Consider the following 9801-nt stretch of genomic DNA (forward strand, 5'->3'; position numbering starts at 1 on the left):
TAGCTTATTTAGAATTGTATATAGCAAATTCACATGGTTTTATAATTTTGAAATATGATGAAAATTCTCACTTTTTAAAATATTTTACATATTAAATTTGTTATTATTCTCAAAATACCCTTCCATATTATATTTCTTTTCCCACTTTTTAAAGAAAAATTGTTATTCTGGAAACTTAAAGAGAGAAGCTAAAGTGTTGAAGTGTTGTCCAAATATCTATGTGAGAAGAGGAAGGAGTGAGGACTTTGAAGTTTATTTGCAAAGATGTGTTGTAAGTGTTTTCTTTTAAAATGTTTAAATGATTTCCAGTTCTTATTTATGTTTGATTTGAGCTAATGATTTTCATTGCAAATGTTTTAGAAAGAAACAATTATGAATGATTTCTAAACCATTGGTTATTTTGTTTTAAGTGAACTAACTTTTATGTGCACATAAAAAGTAAGAGCCACCATTGGGGTGTACGAGGCTACATGGTGACGACATGCTAGTTAATACATTGAAAGGAGCGTATTAAACTTAGCGGCCTGGACAACAAGGACGAATCTGTACATCCTCAAATGTTGTTGTTACAGTAGTCTAAACGTGAATGTAAATGACCTACCGTAGGGGATGGTTCGAGATCCTTGGCAAAAGGAATGTTAGTAACAATGAGTGTTATGCGAAATGAAAAGTTTAAATCTAAAATTGTTACGATGAATTTATATGATTTAATATGTTTGGCAAATGATGTTTAAATAAATGGTATTTCCCGAAAAAAGTTTTCATAAAACCTCACTGAGTCTTGAAGACTTATGTTTTAAAATTCATCTTCCAGGAAGTAGGTGTTAAGGCCAAGTAAGGAAGGTGGAGAGGCTTGCTAGGTGAGAAGGCTACCAAGGCATTTTAGCTTAAGTTCAAATTGTTGTAATTATGTTTATGTATGTAAAGCTATTGTAAGTACTTGGAAAAAGTTTAATAAAGTTTAGTTTGGGTTACCTTCTCTGTATTATGTTTCATATCACCTAAAGATGTGTTATAAGTTATAAGTTAAGATTAAGAAAGATCATGAGGCAATCAAAACTGAGTGTCTTTGGTGTTTAGACGTATCAAGGATGTTCAAATCACACCACATCTCGCATACCAAGCAAGGGCATGTGTAGGGCGGGGTATGACAAATGGTACATTAATTGCAATCTGGTACATAATGGTTTCTGATCTAAGGAAATTAACTCCATCTGTGATTGTTCTCTGCTTGCTTTTTTCCATGTGAACTTTAGAGTAGAATCTGATTTTAAATAATTTTTTAAAGATTATGTTGGTTTTGTTTTGGTCTTACTTTTTATATCGCCGTTGTGATGTACTTATATCATATGTATTAGTTGGTTGATATACTTACTACGTGATATTCATTTTTCACAATTTTTTTTCAATTCATTGTAGTTATGGTTAAATATATAATAAATTTTGTATCAAGTATATCAATTGTCACACCCCGCCCCAAATGTCACTTTATGAAACCAAGTGGAGACGGGACCACCTAGACATTCTATGTGAGTCTCTCAATGAGGTGACATAAGAGCACCAAGTAAGTAGATTAATCACAACCAACAAGCTTAAATGTGAAAAGTGAACTCAATTGAATTAAGACTTTATTGATGTTTAGTAAGAAAGTATATTCAACACTTAGTACAAGATTCCTTTCGAAAACTAAGTATAAACTCAACACAACAATTTGACTCTTCTCACCTAGATTCTACATGTTATGCGAGTTGATCAAAGCTAAAGTATGGCACAATAGGCGATCAAAGCTACAAGTTCAATGTTGGATGTCCTTAACTACCTAGTGGGGGGATAAAACAAAACATTTGAAAGAATAAACGAAAATGTCTAGTGAGCGGGGTCTTTTACCAACTCCTTTAATAAAGCAAGTCCTACTTTAACTCGTTATAAATTCTTTCGCCAAATCATGTGATACAAATAGTATACTTTTTAATAGTAAAACATTAAGTCTAAAGTAAATCATTTGAATGCCTTAGGCAATCAACACGATTCAAATCTCATCATCAAACATTTATTACTCGTATGGAAAATCATTTCCTTTTAATTCGTGCATAAAGGCTCATATTGCATAAAAACATATTCTTCATAATTCATCATATAATCATATCATAGAATCCTTCTACACATTTAATTACATCTTTGTACCCTTCCTTAGCTCAAGTGTTAACCACACTCTATTGTCGAGTTGCAGCTATGTGACGTACTCAATGCATTCAACAAGTTTCCATCAATTCCATTATGCAGAACGAGTCTTTCAATGTTCAGATCACACAGCAAACAAGTTAAAGGGCATCTCATACCAGATCACATAGCAAGTATGAGGCATCCTATTCCAGATCACATAGCAATAATAGGGCACCTTATCCCAGATCAAACAGTAAGGATAATTCATCTTATCCTAAGGTACACAGCAAGAATAAGATATTTCACACCAGAACACACAGCAAGAGTGAGGAAATCTCATTGCATAAGGTACATAAAAGCACCTCATTTCATCATCTCAGTTCATATTGAATCTCATTCATTTATAAATTACAAGAATTTTAAGAAATGGGAATGCATAAGAAAAATCATGTAACTCAATGTTTCTATAGAAATAAATTTAAGGATTTAAACACATTAGAAATCCTTTTATTTTTTAAAACATTTTTAGGAAAAACCACTCACAATCAACGATCACTTTTCGAATTCAAGAGCTTCCTTGCAACTTCTTGTCGAATTCAAGCTTCTGAAAATCTAATCTTGAAAATTCTTTCAATTCTTTCTTAAATTAACACAGGGTAAAAGCAGCTTCAAAATGGTCAAACTCCATCTATTTATAAGCCTCTCCGATGACATTTTTCATGCAGAAATGATAACTTTTCCTCGGCGGTAGGAATCAACCAAGGTCAGAATGTTATGCGTCACTGTCAATTCCTTATTCTAAATTTGGATTTGGCGGTAAAGTCAAATCAATTGTCGACTTTCTTAAACGAAGATGATGTCACTACTTTCTGATGAAGTAAGCTCAAAACACATAATAGTTCCTCACTTAGTTACTTCTCGTCGTAGTCCCATTGCATGAGCCACTCTTGCCACATGAAATTTTACCGCATAAGGAAAAACTCGATTAGGGCCTCATATCAATTGTATAAACTAGTGTATTATTAAGTGTATGAATAATATAACTCAGTGTATCATTGTCAAGTATATATCAAAAATATATTAGTAAAGTATATCAACATATCAGTAAAGTGAATTATTATCAAGTATACCAATCACTTGTATCAGTGAAGAATACTAAGTGTACATACAGTACATCAAGTATATTAAACATATTATGTACAACAAATATATCAAATTTGTTAAGTGTACTAGTGAAGCATAACAAGTTTATCAGGAGTTTGCATCAAGTGTATCAAATTTATCAATGAAGCATTTAAAGGAAATTTGTATTTTTTTTCTCCCACTTATCAGTGAAGCATTTTTCCTCCCACTTTTTAAAGGAAAATTATATTGGGTAGTTTTTCTAGAATAGTATATAGCAAATATACCACACTGTTTTAGATTTTTGCAAATATTGCAAAATTCTCGTTCTTGAAAATATTTTTCACCTTAAATTTGTTATTATTCCCAAACTACCTTTCAAGGTATTTCTTCTTCCAATTTTTTAAGCCCTAGTCTTCCTTTCTATTATGTTCTTTACAAGTCATTCTCCCTCGTTCTTCCACATCTAGAGATTTTAATTGGTTTTTGAAATTGGTAAGCATGTCATTATTTGTGAATCATTTTTGTTCAAAACTAATATAAGAATGGATTTTTAATTTTGATTTCATTATTATTGATTTTGACGCCACCCTTTTGTTTTAGGAGTTCGATTTTCTGTATTTTTCAACATTTGAATGATCTTTTAAGTTTTATTTCTAGTATTATTTCTTTTTTTCTGGTTTTGAAGTGGATGTACTGCTATTGGGAATCCACAAATTCTTCTCTTTTCTATTGTATTAATGTTGATTTTTGGATATCAACGATATATTAATTGCGATCTGATTTATAATGGTTGTTAATCTAAGGAAATTAACTTCATCTATGATTTGGACTAGAATCTGATTTCAAATTATTTTTTTATTTTTTACGTTGGTTTTGTTTTGGTTTTACTTTGTATATCCGTTTCGTATGTCAGTGTTATGATGTGCTTATAGCATATGTATTAGTTTGTAGATATACTTACTACGTGATTTTCATTTTTTTCAAAATTTTTGAAGTTCATTAAAGTTATGGTTAAGTATATAATAATTTTGTATCAAGTGTATCAATTGTGTATAAACCAGTGCATTATTAAGTATATGAATGATATAAATCAGTGTACCATTATCAAGTATATCAACAATATATTAGTAAAGTGAATCATTTATTAAGTATATCCATCGAGTGTATCAGTGAAGAATACTAAATGTATATGCAAGACATCAAGTCTATTAAACATATCACGTGTATCAAGCATATAAAATTCGTTGACTTACCAATGAAGCATAACAAGTTTATCAACAATGTATCAAACTTATCAGTGAAGCATTTAAGTGTATTAAACAAATCAAGTGTATCAATAAAACGCAATGTGAGGGCAAGTTTGTAATTTTCAGTTTTTAAATCTAGGTTGGGTCTGGGTTTTGACATTTTTGCAAAATCAAAAGTTGTGTGCTATAGGCCTAATTTATCAAATCTATTATGATAAATGTGCAAGAAGCTCTAAAGTTTATAGTGAGTGTATTTTAAATACATCGACAAGTTAAGTTATCATACATCAAACAATAAACATATAAACGTTTTAAATACTTAAGTGTATCGCACATCAATCAGTAAATACCTAAAGAAACATTTCAAGTGAATTGACAATATATGAAAGTATCAACAATTATATATAACAGTAATAAACATTTCAAATGCATCAACAATATCTTACAATAACTTACAACAATCAACATTCAATCTATAATTTATTTTGGAGTAAAAGTACATGTGTTACATTTTAACGGTATTAGATGTATCAAGTGTTCATCAAGTGTATCAAGAAGAATCAAGTGTAATAATAAGTATTAGGTGTTTCAAGGTGTTTCAAGTGTATCAAAGGATATCTAGTGTGTCAAAGAGTATCAAGTGAATCAAGTATATCTAGTATCAAGTGTACTAAGAAGTATTAGATATATCACGTGTATCAAATATATATCAGTAACGAAGAAATTTGTGACGTTTTACATCTTTTATATGTGGGTTGGGCTTTATTTTTGTCATTTTTGCAAATAATAAATGTGTATCGTATGGGCTTAATTATTATAACTTGTTTTGCCTTTTAAAAAGTGCCCTATATTGATTTATAGGAAAAAGTACCTTTTTGTTCCTTAGGTTTTATGTGGTTTCTATTTGGTCCCTATATTTTAAAATCGAATTCTTTTGTCTCTGAAATTTTAATAATGCTCAATTTTAGTCGTTGAGATAAGGAAACCCTTAGTAAGTTAACAAGCAATGATGACTGGACTAATTTAAATCCAAAATATATTCATGATGCTGTTATTTTGATACCGATAAAATCACAATTTTCTTTTGATTAATAAAAGGAAATTCTCGTATGTCAAAAAAGGCAAACTATTTACACAAAATAGCAAAAAAAAGTGGAGAACAAGGGGTAGGTTTTTAAATACCCAAATTGTCCCTATTTCAATTGAACTTCATCAACTGATTTCTTCATCCTCCTTAGTAGAAAAAAAAACGATCAAGCTACTCATCCTCCTTTTTTATCTCATTATCGGATTCTTTCATCTCTTTCACCATTTACGACCATTGAAGATCTACATCATTGATTTTAAGAAAAATGAGATAAAAGACAAACTCAATCGCTAAATTAAAGGTATAAGCTGAAAGTACTCGAAAAATGATATACCATCATCAACTAATTTGGATGTGGAGTCCTCAAATATGGTGACTACAATCTTCTTAGTTTTCTAGGTTTTTTCTTAACCATAAAAAAACCCAAAAGAAAATCACCCAATTGAATTGAAAAATTGTTTAATAAGGAATTGAAGCAAAATTCATCAAACCAATTTGGAAGAAATGGGAAAGAGGATAGATGAAGAAGAAATTAGGAGAAAGTAGCAAAAGAAGAAAAGTAGAAGAAGAAAATGACAACAAAAATGTTAAATCTTTGTAGTCGATACTACTACAAATTTCCATTATTGCTCTAAAATGTGGGCAGCTGTGAAAAGAGCCCTATAAAAGCAAGATAGAAAATGAGCTGAAATGATAGATTTCTATTACTTTCTATCATGTATAGACAATGATAGACTTCTATCAGCCTCTATAAGCGATAGATTTATTTCAATTTTTATTATCGATAGACTTCTATTATCACTCCCCACCCCGCACACGTCTTAAGTCTTGCTATGTGGCACGCAACGCGACTTGACTTGTGTAGCCCTAACGCCTCAAGATGAAACGAGAACGTTTTACTTAGGTCCTTGAAAACTTGACAGTATTGCCTAGTTCAACTTAACACCTTTAGTTACCAAGCGATGAGAATCACATAATGCGACGAAAGATAACACCTTGTGTTTTTATCTTTATCTTTAGTAGTCCAGACTTCACTTTTTCTGTCATTGCTTGGACTTTCTTCCCCATCCTTTCGAACTCAATTTCAGTAATTGGTGAGGAGGTGCCTTCTTCTTGCACATTTTCTTCCTGTGTCTTCCCGCGAACTTCCTCTATTTTTCTTCACGCTGCTTCTTTTTCCCTCTTCTTCTCATTTTTTTCTCTTTCTCCTTATCTTCTTCTTCCCTTTTCTTTCTCTCTTCTTCCTCCTTTCTCAGCTTCTCCTTCTTTTCTTTCTCTTCTCGCTCTAGCCTTTTCTTCTCTTTTGCTTTATTTTTCTCCTTCTTTAATTTTTCTCTTTCCACCTTCTCTTTATCTTCTTGCTCTTTCTTTTCTTTTTCTTTCTTTGTTGTCTCCTCAGAGACCAGTGCCATCAACTGTTTCATCTTATCCTCAGGTAGCTTCACTTCTACACCATTGATGACTATCGTTTTTAAAACTATCTCTTTTTTCTTTGCTCTGGCACAGGACCGCCAGAGTGGATATTCTCAGGCCCTTCACCAGACTTGCTTGACTTGGCAGAGAGATCTTGGGTTCCAGACCTGGTGAATGCAAAGGAGAAGGAAATAAAGAGAAATATAAAGACTAAGAGGGCAAAGAGCTTACGTAGTTCGCTGAAGAAGATGATCAGAGATGGAGAGCTTGAGAGTTTTGATACGAAGTCGTATGGCCAAAAGTTCGAAATCAGGGTTTGAAAAGGGTTTAAATAGGTGAAGTTAAACGTGGTTAATAGGTTGGATTACCGCATGGGTTTCATCGTGCGTTTTAAACGTGACGTGATGGTCTGACATCGACGTTTGGGTTTTCAATGGTGGCGTAATCATTACGTTTAAAATTTGAATTTAAAAGAGTTGAATCGTTTGGCATTCCTCAAAACCCTAATTATTGCTAATGAAACCCTTTCGCTCAACTCACCTTGTAAGAAGACCAAAACATATAATGTGTTTTGCTACGATTGTTTTCTCACAAAGTGGTTTCATTGCTCAAACCTTACCTGATTCGCCTAATGCTTACAGAACACAAGTCGCATCTCTTAACCTGTGAAAAATACTAAACTAAAAGGTACAAAATTCTAACTATAGAATAATTCCAAGTATAAAGTAATTACGAATATATAAAACAAAAATCAATATACACAAAATTGTGGATGCAAAACGTAAATAAGATAGGAAAAGTTTATACATTACAAAAGCATCCACGTGTTCAAGTCCTAAATGAGGAGCATTGTGGTCTCATTGTGTGGTGCTTCGCATAGCAATCTTAGCCGCCTCGTTTTCTCCTGAACTTCCTTGGTTATTTGTTACATGATTCTCTACATAATGATCGTTTATTGTAATAAGCCTTTGCTCCCAACCATTCATTGCAATGTTCAAATGATCATTTTCGATCCTTTTATTGCATAGTCAGCTAAGACAAAAGTGTTACTTAACTCATCACATGGACACGAAGCACATACCGAAAGATCCACTTGACCCTAGGGCTAGTTCACGAAGTACAGATTACTCAAGTATCATGAACCTCTTTACGCAGTCTTCGGCTGAACGTGTAATTCGACAGAATCAAGTGTTTTACCCAAAATCAAAGTGAAATCATATTCATAAGTTTGAAAAATCAATTCCCCGACAATGGCGCCAAAAACTTGTTGATAGATTTTGTGTAGACATAGGACTTAGAGTTTAGTGTAGTGTTGTGTATGTTGTGTATATTATGCTTCGCGATGAGACATGCATGGTCATGGCATGCGGTTTGCTCTTTACGTCTCGCGTTCTCATGTAATTACTAAGTCCTCCTTGAGTACAAGTTTCCTACTGCTTGCCCAAGTATGAGCGAAGCAATAGGTTTCATGGGTAATCCAGGGTCGAACACAAGGAATTGATATCAAAGCTTAGTTCTAGAGTTCACTCTTTATTCAGGCGGTATAAAAGAATTATCTATACAGTATGATGAAGTGTAACTTTAAACTATATCTACTTATCTACACTAGAGAAACTGTAAAAGGGGATAAATACGAAGGTGAGATGGAATTGCAAACTAACTTGTATAATAGAAAGTGAAGGAATTCTTTGTGTTACTTGGTGTTTAGACCATGCGAGAGCCTTGATGCAATATGTCTCAAATTACTAGTTTATGATTAAGGCGAACACCTCTCAGTGTCTTAAATGTCACACTTGCTCGCCTCTCGAGATGCAAATGACTAAGCTTGATTATGTGAGATATATCTAGAAGGTTTACTTATAAAACTTATAGAGCTTCTTTCTTATGGGTGACAACCTCTGGGCACCTAAAACCCACACTTGTTCTCCTTTTGAGATACAAATGATGGAAGTTATCTCGCCAAGGTGAAGTTTATCTCCAAAGTCCTCTTTGCGCGTGTTAGCCATATCCTTGATAATTTCCCTCTCGAGTAGTTGGAGATAAACACTGGCCAAGTTATGACTATAGCTCAACTAACGCAATAAGAGTTATAAGCTAAGCTTCTTATCAAGAACTTATCACAAGACCAAACTATAGATAACACATTAATAGATGAAGAGTAAAGAAATGATATATTAGAAAGGTATAAACATGTAATATATTAAAGAATGTAGGCCTTAGGCCACTGTACAATATGAACAAATACATTGTAAAGAACTACAAAAATGAAAAGTGTAGAGATGAACATTATAAGTTAAGGAAAGAAGAAGAAGAATACTTTTACAGACAGCGAAAAGGCTACTCCTTTCCGCCCTTCTCTAGGATTTGGCCCATTCAAGCTCTCTTTGCCTAGTGTAGAAGGAGACTTTATATAGACAACTTTCAACGAGAAACTTCTATTCTTCTAATCATGTCAGCGCCAATTGCAGCCTTTATCAAGTTACAACAACTCCAACTATCATTCTTACCCTCTAATGAATCATCCTTACATGATCGCCTAGAAATTATATTTACCAGACGGGCTCTTCTCACATAGCTCTTGCGCGAGATCCTCTGCAATCCACTAGTTTCTTCTTTTGTTTCTATTCTTGCGTTAAGACACTAAAAAAGCGGTAAAATACATATAAAGGCCTATGTACAACACATTTCCAAATACTTATGAATTTACAACATAAACTACATGTTTTGATACTTTTACTACGCGTTTTGACTTGATTATTCTATCTA

This window comes from Cucumis melo, chromosome 3, assembly GCF_025177605.1.
Source record: "Cucumis melo cultivar AY chromosome 3, USDA_Cmelo_AY_1.0, whole genome shotgun sequence".
NCBI classification, from domain to species: domain Eukaryota; kingdom Viridiplantae; phylum Streptophyta; class Magnoliopsida; order Cucurbitales; family Cucurbitaceae; genus Cucumis; species Cucumis melo.